Source organism: Cetorhinus maximus, chromosome 9 (genome assembly GCF_964194155.1).
Source record: "Cetorhinus maximus chromosome 9, sCetMax3.hap1.1, whole genome shotgun sequence".
NCBI lineage: Eukaryota > Metazoa > Chordata > Chondrichthyes > Lamniformes > Cetorhinidae > Cetorhinus > Cetorhinus maximus.
In genome coordinates this window covers 70,871,337-70,894,020 of record NC_135887.1, presented here as the reverse complement: position 1 = coordinate 70,894,020, position 22,684 = coordinate 70,871,337, and the positions used below count along the sequence as shown (strand labels likewise).

General features: G+C 43.2%; 1 protein-coding gene across 2 annotated transcripts in view; it reads left to right on the top strand.

The window, feature by feature from the left end:
• LOC144684704 (tumor protein p53-inducible protein 11-like) overlaps window positions 1-22,684 on the top strand; it is a 143,245-nt gene that overhangs the window by 5,530 nt on the left and 115,031 nt on the right. The window lies entirely within an intron of this gene.

Here is a 22,684-nt window from a genome sequence, read left to right as displayed (position 1 = left end):
ATAGAATTGGTTAGGTAACAGTAACCAGAGAGTAGAGATAAATGGGTCATTTTTGGGTTGGCAAACTGTAACTAGTGGAGTGCCAGAGTGCTGGGACTTCAACTATTTACAATCCATATCAATGACTTGGATGAAGGTACTGAATATATGGTAGCTAAATTTGCTGATGACACAAAGGTGGGCAGGAAAGTACATTGCTAAGAGGACGTAAGGTCTTCAGAGGGATTTAAACAGGCTAAGGAAGTGGGCAAAAATTTAGCAGATTGAATATAATGCAGGAAAATGTGCACTTGTCCACTTTGGCAGGAGAAATAAAAAAGCAATATATTATTTAAATGGAGAGAGACTGCAGAGCTCTATGGTACAGAGGGATCTGGGTGTCCTGGTACATGAATCAGAAAATGGTGGTATGCAGGTACAGCAATGATTAGGAAAGCAAATGGATGTTGATGTTCGTTGCAAGGGGATTCGAGTATAAAAGTAGGGAAGCGTTGCGACAGCTCTATATGGCCTTAGTGAGACCACATCTGGAGAACTGTATACAGTTTTGGTCTGCTTACCTAAGAAAATATATAATTGTATTTTAAGCACTACAGGGAAGTTTCACTTGAGTGGTTCCTGGGATGAAGCATTTATCTTATGAGGAAAGGTTGAGCAGTTTGGGCCTATACCTATTTAGAAGAATGAGAGGTGATCTTACTGAAACCTATAAGATCCTGAGGGGATTTGATAGGGTTCAGAGAAAGGATGTTGTCCCTTGTGGGAGAGTCTAGAACTAGGGGGCACAGTTTAAAAATTAAGATTCTCCTATTTAGATTCATGGCAATTTTCTAGGACATGAAAGCACTTCTGCATTTCCTCGCCAGTAAATTTCAAAGATATCAAAGTTAAGAGGAGTTCTCTCTGAGTCAGCCTCACTTTTGTTCATCAGTTCAGGCTTGCGTAATCGGAACTAATGTTCCATTTCGAGCTTTTCATCTCTCTCTTTCTTTATGCCTTTCCTCACTTGCTAATCTGTCTCTTTCTAAGTCAGTATTTCTTAGTCCTATTTCTTTTTCAATTCTGGCCAGTTGTACTTGATCACCAACAGAACTGGCCCTTTCTTCCTCGAGACCCAGCGGCCTAAACAATTCTTCAAGGGTCCTGTCCCTCTTAGCTCCTGAGCTTACGTTAATCCCCATGTGCTCTGCTACAAACTGCAAATCATCTTTTTGTGACTGTTTTAAGTCTCTAAGATTCAGATCATCTCTCTCCACAAAAGCCTGAGCCTCAAAGGTACTCATGTCAAGTTCCAAATAAAATATGGCAAAAGCAAATGTGAAATCATGTTTGTTTAAATGCCAGAAAGTCAGTGAATCTGTTTCAGTCTTTGCGTCCATATCCTGGACTCGAGCCCCAACTTTTGTAATGGTCCCTGTGGGGCAAACATAAACCAAAATAACCAAATTTACCAAACAATCCCCAAATGAAGAAATTACCAACAAGAATTTTTGTAACTTTTAATTTGACACATATCAGAATCAACGCAAGCTAAACATGCATTAACAGGCAGTAAATTTCACTTTAAATAGTTGGTACAATAAAGATATGTCTTACACAACCACAAGCACCCACAAAATTCCCCGTAACCGTGTGGCACTGTGTGCAGTTCCAAGGTTCTCTAACCCGGCCTCTGATAGGTAGGATCTCTCACTTCCCTACTCAATAGATTTGGCCCTTGAGTTGCATTCACTGGTATTTAATCTAAGGTCCCTGGAGACAGTCATCACATGAATAGCACGAGCTTGAAGAACCTCCATAGCTTGGTTCAGGATAGTCTTGCTGGCACAGATTTCCTAGAGACTCCTTTATCTTCTCCTTTTAATAAACCATTAAATGATCTGGTCGGCTGTGGTGAAACTGAAGCAGCAGAAGTAAAATTGTCCAATTCACAGTCCCTGCTCTAACCTTGTCTTCTGCCTTCTGTCCTGTTTAACTGTATTTTACACACGCACACGCACTCACATACAGCTCCTTCTCTGTTCTCCCCTCTGCTGCAGCTCTCCTTTGCTATTCTATGTTAGCTTCCTTCCTGTTAGCACTGCTTTCAGATCAAGGGTTGTCAGGTCACATAGACCAGCATTTCTTATTATTCAAGAAAATTACAATTGATCTGTTTACATTGAAAACAAACTCTTAGAACATTGATTCAAAAACCAATTACAGATTCCACAGACATTATGAAGAAATTACAAATTTTCCTTACTGCACTGCTTCCAGGTCAAAATTTGTCCCAGATGGTATGGCATGGGAGGTATGGAATGGCATGGGAGGTATGGAATGCCATGGGATGGGCATGGCATGGGGTGGAGGGATGGCATGGGAGGGGTGGATAAGATAATGGAACTCAGCATGTATTCTAATTTGACTGCAAATTGTGTGGGTCTCTGCTGGTATTGCCTAATTTAAAGCAAACAAAGTGCCCTCTGATACCCACTGCCATGTTGATGTCATCTCTTATTTCCAGGAGTCCATCAGGTATTCAGCAGTTTGTGAGAGCGAGGAGGTTACTGGAGAAGCATGAGCTGCAGCAGCAGTCTGTGTGACAGTGAGCACACTGCATTGGGAAAGTCTTTTCCCCTTGAACATGGCTTTCTTTTCTCCATATGACCTTGCAAGTTCTATTCCAAGCACTCTGATCTGTAACAAATGGAAGACACTTGTTCTATAGATGATGAACTGCCTGAACCAGAGCCACGAAGTCCTAGAATATACAGGCTTTGCTCACTAAGTCAAGTATGCCAGACGTGGTTCAGTAATAGCACACTCACTTCTGAGTCAGAGTTTGTAGCTTCAAGCTCCAATCCAGCGACTTGAGCACAAAGTCTACGCTGACATTTCAGTGTCGCACTGAGGAAATGTTACACGATCACTTAAACAGATTGGTAATGATCACATACATTGCTGTTTGTGGGACCTCTCTGTGCACAATTTGGCTGCTGTGTTCCCTATCTCTAACAGTGACTACACTTAAATAGACTGTAAGTTGTGACTTATTGGTGTTGTAAACAATGGTAGAGGAATGCAAGTTATTTCTTGTCAATTCAATCTGATCACTGATCTACCATAACACTTCACATTGCTGACTGTCCCCATACATTTGCATAAATTAGCATCTTTAACCAAATAGTGAGAAGGCAAACTTTTGACTAAATTTGTATCACTTATTTTATTTTCTGTTTTGAGGTGTTAAAATTGTCTTTCCATTTTTGCTAACTTCACTGTCTGGTTCAAGTGCTTCAAGTTTTGGTGTACTGCCTAAATACTTTAGTGTCTTCTAGTGTCAGGATTCAGGTACTGCACCGCTGTTTTACAATGAAGGTGAGTGAGAGTACCTGGGATTTTAGTTTGTGTGTGTGGTTATATCCACACATGTGTTACTGTCTTATCGATCACCAGACATATTCTGGAGGAATGTGAGGTATCAAATTCTATTTTGTTCAGAAAGTCTAAGCAAAGCTGAGTGTTGATAACTTTCCTTTAATCCCTGCTTGTAGCTGATTTAAAATGAGTGATTTAATGATTCCCAACGTACCAATGTTTCACATTGTCCTGATTATTCCCGTACCAATGTGTAGGTCAGTGGTATATCTCTCAACCAGGGTAATGCAAAACATGATGACTCACAGTGAAATGTAATGGCAGGGAGTGAGATTGTGTGAGAGAAAGAGCAGTTCCCTTGGTGTAGACCAGCACAGGCTGACCTTAAGAGCCAAGATCCTGTTTGTTTCACAGGTGTAGCCAAAGTAGAGTTGATGCCAGTTCTCCTAACATGACTCCTCCCTGCTCGTGCTGTATACAATAAGTTGAACCTTTAGCGGATCAGTGGTGTGAACAATTAGTCACAAACGGCACCAAAATGTTAACAACCAGTCAAGAACCAGCATCATCACACCAGGAGAGTTCACAATTATAAAAAGACAGGCCTCCTTGTCAACACGGTGGAGGTTTGGGCAGAGCAACTCACCTCGAATAGCTTGATCAGAGTTGTTTCAGTGTAGCAGTTGTCACCAGTGAGCAGGGAGCCCTCATTGGCTGCGCCTGGAGCCTACAACACAATACACTGGCTTTGTACACTTAAAAGCTGTTGGTTTCTTTTTATAAGCTCCTTTTTACAAATCGTTGCCGATTTGTGCTGCGTTTACCACTGGAAGCACCGGATCGTGCTGATCTAAATGTCAGCCCACAGGTCTCAAACAATCGATCCTTGAATCAGGATTGTTTCTCAGCTCACTGAGCTATGTCCTTGTACTACCCCTGATTAGATATATTCCATACGTTCAGGTATCAATCACTGGATATATTCCAGTGGCATTTATTGCCCACGCCTAATTATCCTTGTGAAGGCGGTGGTGAGCTGCCCTCTTGAATGCAACTGAGTGGCTTACGAGGCCATTTCAGAGGGCAGTTGAGTCAAACAGGCCAGACCTGGTAAGGAAGCCATGCAATCTGGTAGTTACATGGTTACATATTTGGGAGCACAAGAGTCCCCAGTTAATACCCACCACTTGAACATAATTAACACCCAACTGATAGACAATTAATGGCCTTAGATTTCTAAAATCTATCAAACTCAACCTTGAATATACTCAGTGACCGAGCATCCACAGCCAAAGATTTACAACCTTCTGGGTGAAGCAATTTCTCTTCATCTCAGACCATTGATCATTCCCTTATCTTGAGACCATGCTACCTAGTTCTAGACTCTCCAGTCAGGGGAAAAAGCCTTTGTGAATACTGTCAAACTCGCAGAATCATGTATATTTCAGTGACATCACCTCTCATTCTTCTAAACTCCAGAGTATAGGCCCAATTTACTCATCTCCGATCATAAGGTAATCTTCATGCCAGGAATCAATTGAATGAACATTTGTTGCACTTCTAAGGTAAATATATCCTTCCTTAGATATGGAGAACAAAACTGTACACAGTACTCCAGGTATAGTCTCACCAAGGTCCTGTACAATTGCAGCAAGACTTCCTTACTCTTGTACTCTTTCTTTCTCTCCAGACTGTGTGCCTCCACCAAAGTTACAGAGGCAGTAGTTAGAGGGCTTCTGTATGCTGATGACTGTACCCTATGTGCCCACAGGAAGGAAGATATCAGCGCTATGGAAAACAAATTCTCATGCTACCAAAAACTTGGTCTCCAAATAAGTGTGTCCAAGACCGAGGTTATCTTCTAGCCAGTACCAAACACAGGCTATGAAGTACCAGATATAACCATTCACAGTACCAGTTTCAAGGCTGTAGAAAAATTCTTGCACCTTGGTAGTGTGCTCGCTGGGATGCCACTATTGATGAAGATGTGCATGCATCCAGAAAGTAAGTTTTGCCTTTAGCGAACTCCATGATCATGTCTGGAAGCTAGTATTAAGCTGCAAACTAAAATCAAACTCTACCAGGCCTTTGTCCTCACCACCCTGCTGTATGGCGCAGGATCTGGGTCTGCTTTAGGCACCACATCAAAGCTCTGGAACGCTTCCACCAGTGTCATCTGAGGCCCGTCATAAGAATTCAATGGTAGGACAAACTCACAAAAAAGAGATCCTCCATCGTGCTGGGCTCAACGGCTTGGAGACCACCCTCCAGAAAGTTCAACTTCGATGGGAAGGCCATGTCTCCCACATGGATGATCACAGAATTGCCAAGCAGCTCCTGTATGGGGAACTGCGTCAGGGCAAACGATATCAAGGTGGTCAGTACAAATGGTATAAGTACAACCTAAAAAAGGCTTTGCAAACTTCCGCATTGCAGACCACCTTTCTTAGACCAGTAGACCATAGTATTTTCCCATATGGAGGCAAGCACTGAAATTTGGTTCAGTATGCTTCAAGAACTATCTAAAAAACTCTCAACATCCGACTTGCCCAAGGGTGACGCAGCTGTAGAAATTTCCCCAAACATCAACAATGACAACATGAACTGCTAGCTCTGTGGAGGTCCATGCCAATCCCACATTAGACTCTTAGTCATGAGAAGACCCATGGAAGACGATGAAATCATTAACAGCTCGGACATTCTTGATAAAAGCAAAATACTGTGGATGCTGGAAATCTGAAACAAAAACAGAAAATGCTGGAAAACTCAGTAGGTCTAGCAGCATCTGTGGAGAGAAAAACAGAGTTAATGTTTCGAGTCCGTATGACTGTTCTTCAGAGCGTTCTTGAGTTGGATACTCTTGAGTTGGATACTCTTGAGTTGAGCTGGGGGAATTAATGAATCAGATGGGATCTTAGCCTTTATAAATAGAGGCATAAGGTACAAAAACTAGGAAGTTACGGTAAACCTTTAAAAATAAACTGATTTTTCCCCAGCTGACGTATTGCGTCCAATTCTGGGCACCACACTTTAGGAAGGACATGAAGCCTTTGGTGAATGTACAGAAGAGATTTAGTAAAATGGTTCCAGAGAAGAGGTTATTACAGATGCACAGATTGGAGAAGCTAGTATTATTCTCCCTTTGACCAGAGGCACAAACAGATTTGATAGAGCTGAAGGGTTCAGACAGGGCACTGCCTTGACCAATCAGAGTCAAGCTGCCTGGTTTAAATGTCAAACAATGCTTGGCAGTTAACTGTCAGTCACCATCAACTGATGCATTCTCCATGGCAATGCCTCGACCAATCAGAGTCCATTTTCCAACCAATTGGCATGCTCTTATCATACAGTATAAATATGTTGTTTCCCCTAATGTTGAAATTTTCTTGTGAATTGTCCTGATGAGTGCAAGACAGAAAGCTTCAACAAAAAAGACTTTTTTTCAGCAATACTCAAGTTTTGTACTACCAAATGGTTCTGATAGGGTAAAGAATGGCAATTGCTGATGGATCTATAATCAGAGAGCACAGATTTAAGGCGATTGGCATAGGTTTTGAAATGCAATGCCTAATCGGGTGTGGATACATCTTTAGTAGTAACCTTTGAAAGTGGACTGGAAATTTCAGGGATATGGGGAAAGAGTGACTGGGAATAACTGGCAGCAGCACTGACTCAATGGGCTGAATAGTCTCCTGTGTTAATTGTATAAGTAAAGATTAAGTATATACAGGCGGAGGGCATTGGTTGGATGATTGCTTGAGCATATATAAAGAGACACTTATTGACACTAGTGTGGGAGTAAAGTTAAGAGCTATACACTTGTAATGTTTCACTCTGTGAATAAAATGAAAACTGAGTAAAGATTGACTCTGGTCTCCTATTTCACCAATTGGCTGTCAGGAGTTTAACATGGTAGCAGAGGATAGTTGCCTAAAGGTGAAGGTTGGAAAATAAGAAAGCCTTTCTTTTTAGACTGAAGATTATATTTTGAGTAACTTTTGTGAAGAGTGGCTGAAAGCAAGTAAATTGCCAGGGGATGATTATACACAGATGTTCTCAGACTCTGAACATTGTGACCAGTGGAAAAATGAAATGGATATGTGGACATGGGTTATGTCCCTATTGAAGAGGCCACATGGCATGACTTTGGCATTGTCGCTTCCTAACAAAAATAAAATCAGAAGCGAGGTATTTTGTCAGCTGGATGCCTGTCAGTTGGATACTGAGGAAGGTTTGGATTTTTTATTAGGTTCATGGATGACATTTACCAGAAAGATGACCTATTGGATGCCTCCAAGGTATGGTCAAACATTGATAGATTTTGAAAGATAAGCACTCATTCCATGGAGGAATATATCATGAACTTTAAATAGACGGTATAAAGGATTGCAGAAGTTCAATTTGGATATTCCTTATTTAGTGCTCACATTTAAAATTGCTGGATTGTGCTACGGTGTCGAATATGGACAGGCTCCTGGTCTTACCTGGGGTTCAGTTCTCGGAAGGAGACTCACTTTTGGAGCAGACATCTACAGCCTTAAAACATTTTGTGGGTAAGCAGTCATTTTCGGCAGTCTTGATGGCACAAATGGGACATTCCACAGTGTCACAAAGGGCTCGGTGATTGTGACATTTCAAGATCATCCAGATACTGGACACAAGCACCAGTACAAAGGAAGAGTTTCAGACTGAAGGAACAGGGATGAAAACACTTTTAGCAGATTTAAATACCACAGCAGATGACAAGATTTGAGCCCGGGAATGAATCCCAGGAATGCCTGGGGAACAGTTAACTGGTGCTTTAGGAGTGACTTGAAATATTATTGTGAAGAACTGTTCAAAACGGAACAGCAGGGTGCTGCATGACACACACAATTCTTGAAGCTGAAGATGATGATCAGTCTGAAGGAACTATACTAGGGAGAAGAAGCTTTTGTCCAGTGATGAGTGTATTTGTTGCAAATTCATTTAACTGTGTAGTGTTAGATAGGTGATTGCACCTCGACAGTGTGTGGAACAGATTGGTTAAAATGTTATCTAGATTCACTCAGTAGTGAGGAATGATGGAAGGTCAGGGAGAGTGAAAACCCTACTTGTTTTAGGTTTGGGGATAACAACACATTGAGCTCACGAAAAAGATTGGTCATTCCATGCAAGGTAGCTGGAGTAAACCACTTTATTAGACTTAATGTCTGGTGAGGTATTTTTGTTGTTAAAAGCACATAAATGAAACTGGACATGGAACATGATATAGTAATTGCTAGGCCATCACAGAACTATGGTATTGCATCTAAAGAAGAAACAAGGCTGTTGTGAAACTTGTTTGCTCTGTTGAATTGGTGGTGTGCTAATCTTGACGTATTAGAACTAACTACTATGATGAAACACCCGTTGAGAATGTTTTAAGGGCAAATAAAACATTACAAAAATTAAATATGGAGAAATGCATACTTAGATTTCCATCCTTGGGTGACCCAAGAACATGAAATTAGTTATTTCCATTGATGTTTCTTGAGCCCATTTTCTTGATGGGCATTCCAGTGCAGTTGGTTTCATAATATTTTTGGTGGGTGAAAGTGGGAAGTGTCCTTTTAGCCTGGGGAGCTCAGAAAATATAAAAGGTTGTTAACCCTTTGCAATAAAGATGAATATACCATTTGCCTTCTTGATTTCTTGTTTTACCTACACATTAACATTGGCTGTTTTGTGCACAAGGACATCAAATTCCTCTGACTACCAACATTTAATAGTTTCTCACCATTTTGAAATTATTCTGTTTTTATGTTCTTTTCGAAGTGATTAACCTCATATTTCCACACACTATGCTTTATCTGCCCCCCACCCGCCCCCACTCACTCAACTTAGCTATATCCTTCTGCAGCCTGTTTGTGTTCTTTTCACAGCTTATTTTCCCATCTAGCTTTGTATCATCAGCAAACTTTGGCACATTACACTCAGTCCTTTCATCTGAGTCATTAATATAGAAAGGCAAACCAGGTTTGGCTAGCTTCTTCTCCCTAGTATAGTTCCTTCAGACTGATCATCATCTTCAGCTTCAAGAATTGTGTGTGTCATGCAACACCCTGCTGTTCCGCTTTGAACAGTTCATCACAATATTTCAAGTCACCCTTAATGCACCAGTTAACTGTTCCCCAGGCATTCCTGGGGTTCATTTCTGGGCTCGAATCTTGTCATCTGCTGTGGTATTTAAATCTGCTAAAAGTGTTTTCATCCCTGTTCCTTCAGTCTGAAACTCTTTCTTTGTACTGGTGCTTGTGTCCAGTATCTGGATGATCTTGAAATGTCACAATCACCGAGCCCTTTGTGACACTGTGGAATGTCCCATTTGTGCCATCAAGACTGCCGAAAATGACTGCTTACCCACAAAATGTTTTAAGGCTGTAGACGTCTGCTCCAAAAGTGAGTCTCCTTCCGAGAACTGAACCCCAGGTTAGACCAGGAGCCTGTCCATATTTGACACCGTTGCACAATCCAGCAATTTTAAATGTGAGCACTAAACAAGGAATCTCCAAATTGAACTTCTGCAATCCTTTGAAGTAACGGAGAAGGTTGATGAGGGTAGTGCGATTTATCTGCATATGGACTTTCAAAGGATAACAAAACAAAAACAGAAATAGCTGGAAAAACTCAGCAGGTCTGGCAGCATCGGCGGAGAAGAACAAAGTTGACGTTTCGAGTCCTCATGACCCTTCAACAGAACTGAGGTCATGAGGACTTGAAACGTCAACTTTGTTCTTCTCCGCCGATGCTGCCAGACCTGCTGAGTTTTTCCAGCTATTTCTGTTTTTGTTTTGGATTTCCAGCATCTGCAGTTTTTTGTTTTTATCTCTGACTTTCAAAGGATGTTTGACAAAATACTACATAACAGACTTTGCAAAATAAAAGCCTGTGAGATCAAAGGAGCAGAGGCAGTGTGGAGACAAAACTATCTAAGGTATAGATAGCATAAACTAGTGGTGAACAGTCATATTTTTGACTGAAGGAAAGTATAGGGTGGTGTTCCCTTGGGGTGGTATTAGGACCACTCTTCTTTTTGATATATATTAATGACCTGGACTTATGTATGCAGAGCATAATTTCATAATTTGTAGATGATATGAAAATGTAGTAAAGAATTAAGAGGATAGTAACAGACTTCAGGAGGATGCAGAGAGACTGGTGACTTGGTATATATGTGGCACTGTGATATCTTGGCAGGACAAAATTACTGGTGCATACACATGGAGTTCCATTACCCAACTGAACTGGTTTATTCTGTTTTTTGTTTATGTACATACATACATATACAATTGGCCACAAAGGGTGTCATTATACTCCTCCCTCCTTCATGAAAAAGTTACACAATGTTCAAATTCCATACAAATTGTCTACATTTCTTGTTTTTCATTTATTTGCAAATCCAACTTGACCACTGATTTCCTATTCCTAAAATGATACTGCCTTTCTTGACTCGAACTTTCAAAACTTAGGGAAGGACCTTGGCCTGAGTCTGAGAAATTTTCTCCAAAGACTGTTTTTTTTGCCCTTGAATTTTCCACTTCACCAGAGCCTGACTCAGATCTGAACTGACTTCAGGCACAACTTGTTTTGGATTAGCTATTGGTACTCTACTTGTATCCTGACTATCCAATTCATCAGACTCATTAGATTTTTCCCAAATCCCTTCTTCCTCATGAGCCTCTGAAGGTAAAACATAATCTATATGTACAAACCCCATCTTTCCACTACCAAACATCTTGACTAAATATGTGCGAGGATCACGTATTTTCATGACTCTTCCTGGCAGCCACTTCAGCCACTTATGATGATGATGATCTTTCACCTTCACCTTCTGGTTCAACTTCAGACTTCTTTCTCTCACTCCTACCCCGATGTTTGCATTCGAGCTGCAACTGAAATGGGTACTGGAGACTTTGGATTCAATGTAGCAGTCAGTGGCTTTTGATCAGTTTCAATCGTGAAACTACGGCCATATAAGTATGAAATTTTCTTATTCCAAAAATCAAGGACAATGATTCACATTCCAACTGGGCATAATTTCGCTCACTACCACTGAGGGTACGAAAGTCAAATGCAATCAGTCTCTCCTCACCACTATCCAACACATGAGAGATTACAAAACAAAAACAGAATTACCTGGAAAAACTCAGCAGGTCTGGCAGCATCGGCGGAGAAGAAAAGAGTTGACGTTTCGAGTCCTCATGATCCTTCAGCAGAACTGAGTATAGTTAGGAGAGGGGTGAAATATAGGCTGGTTTAAGGTTGGGGGGTGGGGGGAGAGAAGTTGAGGGGGGGTGGTTATAGGGACAAGCAAGCAGATAGGAGCAGATAATCAAAAGATGTCACAGACAAAAGGATCAAAGAGGTGTTGAAGGTGGTGATATTATCTAAGAAAATATGCTAATTAAGAATGGATGGCAGGACACTCAAGGTACAGCTCTAGTGGGGGTGGGGTGGAAAGACTGACAGGGCATTACAGGTGTAGATTTAAAAATAATGGAAATAGGTGGGAAAAGAAAAATCTATATAAATTATTGGAAAAAACAAAAGGGAGAGGGAAGAAATGGGGTGGGGATGGGGGGAGGGAGTTTAAGATTTAAAGTTGTTGAATTCAATATTCAGCTCGGAGGCTGTAAAGTGCCTAGTCGGAAGATGAGGTGCTGTTCCTCCAGTTTGCATTGGGCTTCACTGGAACAATGAAGCAAGCCAAGGACAGACATGTGGGCAAGAGAGCAGGGTGGAGTGTTAAAATGGCAAGCGACATGGAGGTTTGGGTCTTTCTTGCGGACAGACTGCAGGTGTTCTGCAAAGCGGTCGCCCATTTTGCGTTTGGTGTCTCCAATGTAGAGGAGACCGCATTGGGAGCAACGAATGCGGTAGACTAAGTTAGGGGAAATGCAAGTGAAATGCTGCTTCACTTGAAAGGAGTGTTTGGGCCCTTGGACGGTGAGGAGAGAGGAAGTGAAGGGGCAGGTGTTGCATCTTCTGCGTGGGCATGGGGAGGTGCCATAGGTGGGGGTTGAGGAGTAGGGGGTGATGGAGGAGTGGACCAGGGTGTCCCGGAGGGAACGATCCCTACAGAATGCCGTGGGGGGGTGAAGGGAAGATGTGTTTGGTGGTGGCATCATGCTGCAGTTGGCGGAAATGGCGGAGGATGATCCTTTGAATGAGGAGGCTGGTGGGGTGATAAGTGAGGACAAAGGGGACCCTATCATATTTCTGGGAGGGAGGAGAAGGCGTGAGGGCGGATGTGCGGGAGATGGGCCGGAAACAGTTGAGGGCCCTGTCAGCGACCGTGGGTGGAAAACCTCGGTTAAGGAAGAAGGGGGACATGTCAGAGGAACTGTTTTTGAAGGTAGCATCATCAGAACAGATGCGACGGAGGCGAAGGAACTGAGAGAATGGGATGGAGTCCTTACAGGAAGCGGGGTGTGAGGAGCTGTGGTCGAGGTAGCTGTGGGAGTCGGTAGGCTTATAATGGATATTGGTGGACAGTCTATCATCAGAAATTGAGACAGAGAGGTCAAGGAAGGGAAGCGAAGTGTCAGAGATGGACCATGTGAAAATGATGGAGGGGTGGAGATTGGAAGCAAAATTAATAAATTTTTCCAGGTCCCGACGAGAGCATGAAGCAACACCGAAGTAATCATTGATGTACCGGAGAAAGAGTTGTGTGAGGGGGCCGGAGTAGGACTGGAACAAGGAATGTTCCACATACCCCATAAACATGAGAGATTACAGCACTTACTCCATATGAAGAGGCACCACATGCTAGCTTAATTTCTTTGGACACATCGTAATGTACAAGCATTGTACCCCCTACCATTTCTTCTCATCTCTGTCTTGAATGGGAGACCCCTTATTTTTAAACTGTTTCCCCTAGTTCGAGTCTCTCCCACACGGGGAAACATCCTTTCAGCATCTACCCATCAGAGTCTTACATCTTTTCATAAGATCACATCTCAATCTTTTAAACTCCAATGGATCCTGTCCAACCTTTCCTCATAAGACAACACCCCCATCACAGGTAGCAGTCCAGCGAACCTTCCCTGAACTGCTCCTAACGCATTTACATCTTTTAAATAAGGAGACCAAAACTGTACACAGTACTCCAGATGTGGTCTCACCAACAACTCTAGCAAAGGATGAAGAACTTTAGTTATGTGGAGAGACCGGAGAAGCTGGCTTTGTTTTCCTTGGAGTAGAGGTGGTGAAAAGGAGATTTAACAAAGCCGTTCAAAATCATGAACAGTTTTGAAATTGTAAATAAGGTGAAACTGTCTCCAGTGGAGGAAGGGTCAGATTGAAGGTGATTGACAAAAGAACGAGAGATGCTATGAGGAAAAGATTTTATTTTTTGCGCAGTGAGTTATTTTAATCTGGAATGCGCTGCTTGAAAAAGCTTGGTAGAGGCAGATTCAATAATATTCGAAAGGCAATTGAATAAATACAAGAATGGAAATAAATTACAGGGCTATGGGCAATGAGCAAGGGAGTAGGATTAAATGGATAAATCTACTAACGAGCTAGCACAGTCATGATGTCCTCCTGTGCTGTATCATTTCATTATACAATATAGATTATATCCAGAAGAGTCCAGGACATGTGGCATCTATCCAGTGATTGGTTCCCGTACGTGTGGCATCTATCCAGCGATTGGTTCCCGTACGTGTGGCATCTATCCAGCGATTGGTTCCCATATGTGTGGAACCTATCCAGCGATTGGTTCCCATATGTGTGGAACCTATCCAGCGATTGGTTCCAGTACGTGTGGCATCTATCCAGTGATTGGTTCCCGTACGTGTGGCATCTATCCAGCGATTGGTTCCCATATGTGTGGAACCTATCCAGCGATTGGTTCCCGTACGTGTGGAACCTATCCAGCGAGGTTTCCCTTAACGTTAAAGTGGGGACGTTTGGAAGGTTATGTTGCAGTATAAGGAGACTTTAAGTGCTTTTATTCTAAATCAGTGGAGATGACTGCAGGTGACTTGGCTCTCCTCTGTAGTATAAATTTATCTCGTTCCTTTGTTTTAGTAGCATCATAGACGACTAGAGAATGAAGCTGAGGCTCTGTTCATTGTTTTACATTTCTTTGAGAAATAGATGCCAAGTAAGGCTCCATTTACAATCCCAACCTTTGTATAGCATTCAGACTGTAACACGATCATTCCCATTAGGTGTCAGTCGTGGTGTAATGGTAGCTCTCTCGCCTCTGCAGCAGAACCTGATGGGATCAGATCCCACTTCAGATACTTGAGGCTGACACTCCAATTCAGTACTGAGTGAGTGATGCACTGTCAGAGGCATCGATGAAGCATTAAACTGAGATCCTATCTGTCCCTTCTGGATATTAAAGAGCCCATGGCACTATTTTGAAGAAGAGCAGTGGAGTTCTTCACGGGCTCCAGGTCAATATTTGACCCTCAATCAACATCACTAAAACTGACGATCAGCTTATTATTGCAGCTTGCTCTGTGCAATTTGGGTATCACATTTCCTATGTTACATTAGTGACTACACTCCTCAAATATCTCACTGTCCAAAAAAGCAAACTGGGACACCCTGAGGCTGTGAATGGCACCACATATGCAAGTTCTTCATTTCCTTCATTAGTCACCATTGTGCTTTTGAGTGAAATAGTGAATTTACTGCTAACGCCTTTCCAGCTTTTAGCTGTGGATTTTAGAAGCCTGCATTGAAAACATTCAGACTCCGTTCACATCTCCTTCAAACTGACAGAGAGAATGCATTTTAATAAAAGTAGAAAATGCTGGAAATACTCAACAGGTCAGGCAGCATCTGTGGAGAGAGATGAAGGGACATCGACCTGAAACATTAACTCAGTTTCTTCAGATGCTGCCTAACGTGCTGAGTATATCCAGCATTTTCTGCTTTTATTTCAGACCACAAGATGTAGGAGCAGAAGTAGGCCATTCGGCCCATCAAGTCTGCTCTGCCATTCAATGACATCATGGCTGATCTGATGATCCTCAACCCCACTTGCCTGCTTTTTCCCCGTAACCCTTGATTCCCGAATCAGCAGCACTTTGCTTCTGAATAAATTTTCATTTCTGGAGCCTGAGTGAGATTTGAGCCCATGACTGCACAAATTGGAATGGAGGGAAGGGAGTTGCTCAGGGTAGCAGAGAAAAGAATGAAAGATAGGACTCCTCCATGCTCATATTTTGTAAAATGACTGTTACACAATAAAGATTGACGGTGGTTTAACAGCTTCACAGGCGGGCACTGTGGGAGTCATCCTACTTACTGCCAACAGTACACATTCCAACATTCCAATCCTACAGCTTGAACATTTTGGACTCTGGAGCTTGGTGTAGGTTGCAGGAGAGAGTCAGCCAGACACTCTGACTAGCGGGAAACCAATAAGGCAATCCAGCAAAGGGAAGAATCAGCCAGGCACTCTGGTAAAGTGGGGACAGTCAGCCCTACAATCAGGCAAAGGTCAGTAATGGAGGGGGTGTGGTGGACATGTAATGTGGTATCAGCCAAACATTGCCAAATTTTCCCTTTTTTATTCATTTTTAAGATTTTTTCTCTTCATAGAACAGAAGTACACTTTAATTTCTTTCTTTCTCTCTCTCTCTCTCTCTCTCACACAGCCTTTTCCTCTCTCTTTCTTTCTCCCTCTCTCTCTCTCTGTCACACCCTCTTCCCCTCTCAGTTAACAAATGTCTTCAGCCTGTACCTTTCCCATGGTGCTTTATGTGGGATGGATTGATGCCTCATGGAACCGTTTTCCCCATAATCCCTCAGAGGTGATCACTCGGAAGTTACTGAAAATAACTGAAAGGAAGGATTGGCAATTTCCTGGTGTGTGACCAGTGCTCATGTTGCATGAATGAGAGGAGTGCAGTGGAACAAGTAGCAACCTTACACTTAACTTTCACATGAATTTGGCCTGACCGAGAAACAAGCGTTTCAAGACCCTTTTTCAGTCAGGGTCTTTGAGTATTTCCCCATTTCTGTCTAAATCACGCCCCTAACCCCAATGTAGGACGAAAAGGTTGATTGAGTGGACCTGAAGCTGAAGGTAGACAGCAGCAGCTCTTACAAAGAGTACCTGCGTTCATTTCCTCAATTGCAGCCATTGCCATTTCAAAATAAGGAAAGATCCCTGACGCTTGGATTTCTTTGTTACCCTGAGCAACCCCCTACCCTCCATTCCAACATGCATCGTCAAGGACTACTGGATTCAAATCTCACTCAGACTTCAGGAATGAAGATTTATTCAGAAGCAAAGTGCTGCTGATTCAGGAACCAAGGATTACGGGGAAAAGGCAGGAAAGTGGGGTTGAGGATCATCAGATCAGCCACAATCTCATTGAATGGCGGAGCAGACTTGATGGGCCGAATGGCCTATTTCTCCTCCTACGTCTTATGGTCTGAAATAAAAGCAGGAAATGCTGGATATACACAGCACGTTTCTCTCCTGGAGCCTAACTGAGTCTGGAATCTCTGACAGGAATGTTGGCTGACACTCCAGTGCAGTACTGAGGGAACATTGCTTCTTTTGAATGAGACATTAAACTAAGGCTCCGTCCACTCCCTGGAGTGAAAGTGCAATGGGATCTTTGACAATGTGAAGAAGAGTTAGGGAATTCTCCCTGATGCTCTGGCTAATATTTTTCCCTCAACATCACTAAGTTATCTGTTTATTATCTGGTCATCACCTCATTGCTGTTTGTTGGATTTTGCTGTGTTCAAATTCGCTGTCACTTTTCTTATGTTGCAAAACTGATTATGCTTCAAAAGTATCAGCTGGGATGTCCCGAGATCATGAAAGCAATGATATAAGTGGGCGTTCTTATTTCTTTTTATTAAAGACTTATTTGCTACTTCAAAGCCTGTTGGAAGGTACAATCCCAATTGTGTATGCTGACTGGGTAAGCTAGGCCTAGACTTCACACCACTGCAGAGACAGCACTTTCAGCACATGTCGACATGCTACTTCCTACATGTGAAGGTGGTCAGGTGGTTTGCCTAGAATATTTGGCTGGCTAAACTGTACAATTGACACAGGATGATAGCCTGAATCATGACTGTAAAGCCCTGTTGGTCTGGGGTTGGTCCACTGGGCAGTATGAACTAGCAGTAACTTGGGTTTATATACCATATTCATGTGTAAAGCATAAGAATGTAAGAGGAGCTGGAGTGGGCCACACAGCCCCACAAACCTGCTCTGCCATTCAACAAGGCTGATCTTTGATCTCAACTCCACTTTCCAACACTACCCTCAGTCATTGATTCTACTAAAGCCCAGTATTGATCTCTATCTTGGACATACTCAATGACTCAGCATCCAAAATCCTTTGGGACGAAGCTGTCCAAAGATTATACAACCCTCTGAACGAAAAAAAGTCCTTCTCATTTCCACCTTAAATGGGAGACCCTCTATTTTGATTTTTAAAATTTCTCTCATGGGATGTGAGCCTCTCTGGCTAGGTCAGTATTTATTGCCCATCCTTAATTTCCATTGAGAAGGTGGTGGTGAGCTGCCTTCTGGAACCACTGCAGTCCTTGTGATGCTGTTAGGGAGGGAGTTTCAAGATTTTGACCCAGCAACAGTGATGGAACGGTGGCATAGTGGTATTGTCATTAGTATTCCAGAGACCCAGGGAAATGCTCTGGGGCCTGGGTACAAATCCCAACACAGCAAATTTGAATTCATTAAAAATCCAGAATTAAGAATCTGATGATGACCATGAAATCATTGCCAGATTGTTGTAAAAATCCATCTGGTTCACTAACGTCCATTAGGAAATCCCTGCCTTATCTTTATATGACTCCAGAACTACAGCAATGTGGTTGACTCTTAATTGCCCTTGTTCAGAGGGCATTTAGGGATGAGCAATAAATGCTGGCCTAGCCAGCAACACCAAGATCCCTTGAACGAATAATATTAAAAAAACTTTTCGGCGGTGGTGTTCCCATGTGTCTGCTGCCCTTGTCCTTCCAGATGGTAGTGGTTGTGGGTTTGGAAGGTGCTGTCAAAGGAGCCTTGGTGAGTTGCTGCAGTGCATCTTGTAGATGGTACACACTATTGCTACTGTGCAGTGGTGGTGAACAGAGTGAACGTTGAAGGTGGTGGATGATGTGCCGATCAAGCAGCTGCTTTGTCCTGGATGGTGTCAAACTTGAGTGTTGTTGGAGCTGCATTCATCCAGGCAAGTGGGGAGTATTCCATCACACTCCTGACTTGTGCCTTGTAGATGGTAGACAGGCTTTGGGGTGTCAGGAGGTGAGTTACTCTCCACAGAATTTCCAGCCTCTGACCTGCTCTTGTAGCCACAGTATTTATATGGCTAGTCCAGTTCAGTTTCTGGTCAATGGTAACCTCCAGGATGTTGAAAGTGGGGGATTCAGTGATGGTAATGCCATTGAATATTAAGGAGAAATGATTGGGTTCTCTCTTGTTGGAGATGGTCATTGCCTGGCACTTGTGTGATGCATATATTACTTGCCACTTATCAGCCTAAGCCTGAATGTTGTCCAAGTCTTGCTGCATATTGGTATAGACAGCATCAGTATCTGAGAAATCGCGAATGGTGCGAACATTGTGCAATCATCAGCGAACATCCCCACTTCTGACCTTATGATGGAAGGAGGGTCATTGATGAAGCAGCTGAAGATGGTTGGGCTGAGGACACTACCCTGAGGAACTCCTGCAGCGATGTCCTGGAGCTGAGATGACTGACCTCCAACAACCTCAGCCATCTTCCTTTGTGCTAGGTATGACTCCTACCAGCGGAGAGTTTTCCCCTTGATTCACATTGACTCCAGTTTTGCTAGGGCATCTTGATGCCACAATTCTGCCTTGATATCAAGGGCAGTCACTCTCGCTTTACCTCTGGCGTTCAGCTCTTTTGTCCATGTTTGAACCAAGGCTGTAATGAGGTTAGGAGCTGAATGGCCCTGGTGGAACCCAAACTGGGCGTCAGTGAGCAGGTTATTGCTGAGTATGTGCTGCTTGATAGCACTAAAACTGTGAAACTGTGCCCCCTACTTCTAGATTCCCCCATGAGGGGAAACATCCTCTCAGCATCTACTTTGTCAAGCCCCTTCAGAATACTAAACATTTATTTCATTGAGAGCACCTCTCATTTTTCTAAACTCGAAAGTATAAAGGGTTCGTTCCACTCAAACTTTCATCATAAGACAAACCTTTATGTCAGGAACCAATCTAGTGAACCTTTGCTGCACCACCATCAAAACAAGTACATCCTTCCTTAAATAAAGTGACCAAAACTGGGCACAGACGTCTGGCTGTGCTCTCATCAAAACTCTGTACAAACATCCTAAGACACTCCACTTTACAGATATCAAACAAAAATTAACACTGAGCCAAAGGAGACAGTAGGTAAAGTGGTTAAAAAGCTTAGCCCAATTGGCTGGCCTCCTATCTTCCACCTTCCATTAACTTGAACACCTCCAAAACTCTGCTACCCACGTCATTACATGCACCAAGCCACGCTCAGCCATCACCTCTGTCCTCACTGACTCACATTGGCCCCCAGCCTGCAATCACTCAACTTTAAAATTCTCATCTTTGTTTTCAAATCCCTCCATGACCTCACTCCTCCCCACTCCTCTGGAATCTCCTCCAACTCCACAACCCTCCCAGGGATCTGTGCCCATCTAATTCTGGCCTCTTGGGCATCCTGGATTTTTCTTTGCCTCACCATTTGTGGTTGTGCCTTAAGTTACCTGGACCTCGAGCTCTGGAATTTCCTCAACTAAACTTCTCTCTCTCTCAGCTCCTTTAAGGTACTCCTTAGATCCCACTTCTTTGACCAAGCATTTAATCACCTGAGTTGATATCTCCTTATGCGGCTCAGTGTCATATTTTGTTTAATAACATTCCTATGAGGTACCTTGGGATGTTTTATCATGTTAAGGATGTGGTATAACTGCAAGTACTTATCTTGAGAGAGAGACAGAAGTGGGGAGGTTTTTCGCCCGTATCAGTACGTAAATATTGAATAAGCCCAGTAACAGCCTGGTGAGTTCACCATGCAGAACGCTGTAGCTGGCAAAGTCCTGAATGTTGCAGCAAAGTAAAACTTCTGGTCAGGTTTCTGGAAGTCATTCCCTGTTCCTATGTTGATCAATTCCACACATACATAACTGACTGAACCTGCTGGGACTTATTCAGCCATTTTCAAGTCCTTCGCAATCTTTACTGTGTCTCTGGTCTAGAGCAAAGCGCTCTTACTTTCTCTCAATGCTGTGTGAGCCTCGGTATCGGCGGCTTGCCGATGTTGAGGTGACAGTGATGTCAGTTTGTTGACGGGTTGTCGATGCTGATGTCAGTTTGTTGATGGTTTGTCCATGGTGAAGGCGGTTTGTTGACGGTTTGGCCAAGGTGATGGCGGTTTATTGATGTTTTGGCCATGGTGATGTTGGTTTGCTGACGGTTTGGCCATGGTGATGTTGGTTTGTTGATGGTTTGTCGGTGGTGATGGCAGTTTGCTGACGGTTTGGCCGTGGTGATGACAGTTTGCTGACAGTTTGGCCATGGTGATGGCAGTTTGTTGACGGTTTGGCCATGGTGATGGCAGTTTGTTGACGGTTTGGCCTTGGTGATGGCGGTTTGTTGATGGTTTGGCCATGGTGATGGTGGTTTGTTGACAGTTTGGCCATGGTGATGGCGGTTTGTTGATGGTGATGGCGGTTTGTTGACGGTTTGGCCATGGTGATGGCGGTTTGTTGATGGTGATGTTGGTTTGTTGACAGTTTGGCCATGGTGATATTGGTTTGTTGATGGTTTGGCCCTGGTGATGTTGGTTTGTTGACGGTTTGGCCATGGTGATGTTAGTTTGTTGACGGTTTAGCCATGGTGATGGTGGTTTGTTGACGGTTTGGCCATGGTGATGATGGTTTGCCGATGGTAATGGCGATTCATTGATGATTTGGCCATGGTGATATAGGTTTGCTTACAGTTTGGCCATGGTGATGGCGATTCATTGACGGTTTGACCATGGTGATATAGGTTTGTTTACGGTTTGGCCATGGTGATGGCAGTTTGTTGACGGTTTGGCCATGGTGATGGCGGTTTGTCGATGGTGATGTTGGTTTGTTGTCGGTTTGGCCATGGTGATGTTGGTTTGTTGAATGTTTGGCCATGGTGGTGTTGGTTTGTTGACCGTTTGGCCTTGGTGATGGTGGTTTGTTGACGGTTTGGCCATGGTGATGGCGGTTTGTCGGTGGTGATGGCGATTCGTCGACGGTTTGGCCATGGTGATATAGGTTTGTTTACGGTTTGGCCATGGTGATGGCAGTTTGTTGTCGGTTTGGCCATGGTGATGTTGGTTTGTTGAATGTTTGGCCATGGTGATGTTGGTTTGTTGACCGTTTGGCCATGGTGATGGTGGTTTGTTGACGGTTTGGCCATGGTGATGGCGGTTTGTCGGTGGTGATGGTGATTCGTCGACGGTTTGGCCATAGTGATATTGGTTTGTTGACAGTTTGGCCATGGTGATGGCGGTTTGTTGACGGTTTGTCAGTGGTGATGGCGGTTTGTTGATGGTTTGTCAATGGTCATGGCGGTTTGTTGACAGTCTGGCTATGGTGATGGTTTGTTGACGGTTTGTTGACGGTGATGGCGGTTTGTTGACGGTTTGATGATGGTGATGGCAGTTTGCTGATGTTGAGGTGACAGTCATGTTGGTTTGTTGACGATTTGTCAATGGTGATGGCGGTTTGTTGATGGTTTGTTGATGGCAGCTTGCCATCGGTTTGCTGAAGTTGAGATTTGATGGTGTCCTGATGTTGCTGATTGCTACTTCCCCCTGTTGTTGGGTGGGGATGGGTGGGGGGGCTGGGTGCTGCAGTTGGTGCTGACTCTGGAATCTATAGGAGGGGAACTATCTTTATACTGAGTTCAAAGGGAAGCTGAGCTTGTAGTCTTTGATGTTCTGTTTAGACAGACTGGAGTTCAGTCTCATCAATCACTATGACACTTAACCAGATCCATAGACATCTCCACGACTTCTCCAAGTGATTGGCCGGAGGGAAATTTCCTGCCCTGTAGGGCATTCTGAAGCAGATGGGTTTTTCTAACAATCCAATAGTTACCCGATTCTTAATCAGATGCATTAATTTATTGAATTTTAAATTCCCCAGGCTGTCGCAGTGGGATTTGAACTTGTGTCTCTGGAGTATTAGTTCAAGCCTCTGGATTACTAGTCCGGCAACATTACCACAATACACTGTTCCCTTATCGTTGGACTTTGATTGCTTACTGCATCTGGCTCTGGAGCTTACATTAAATTCACATTTG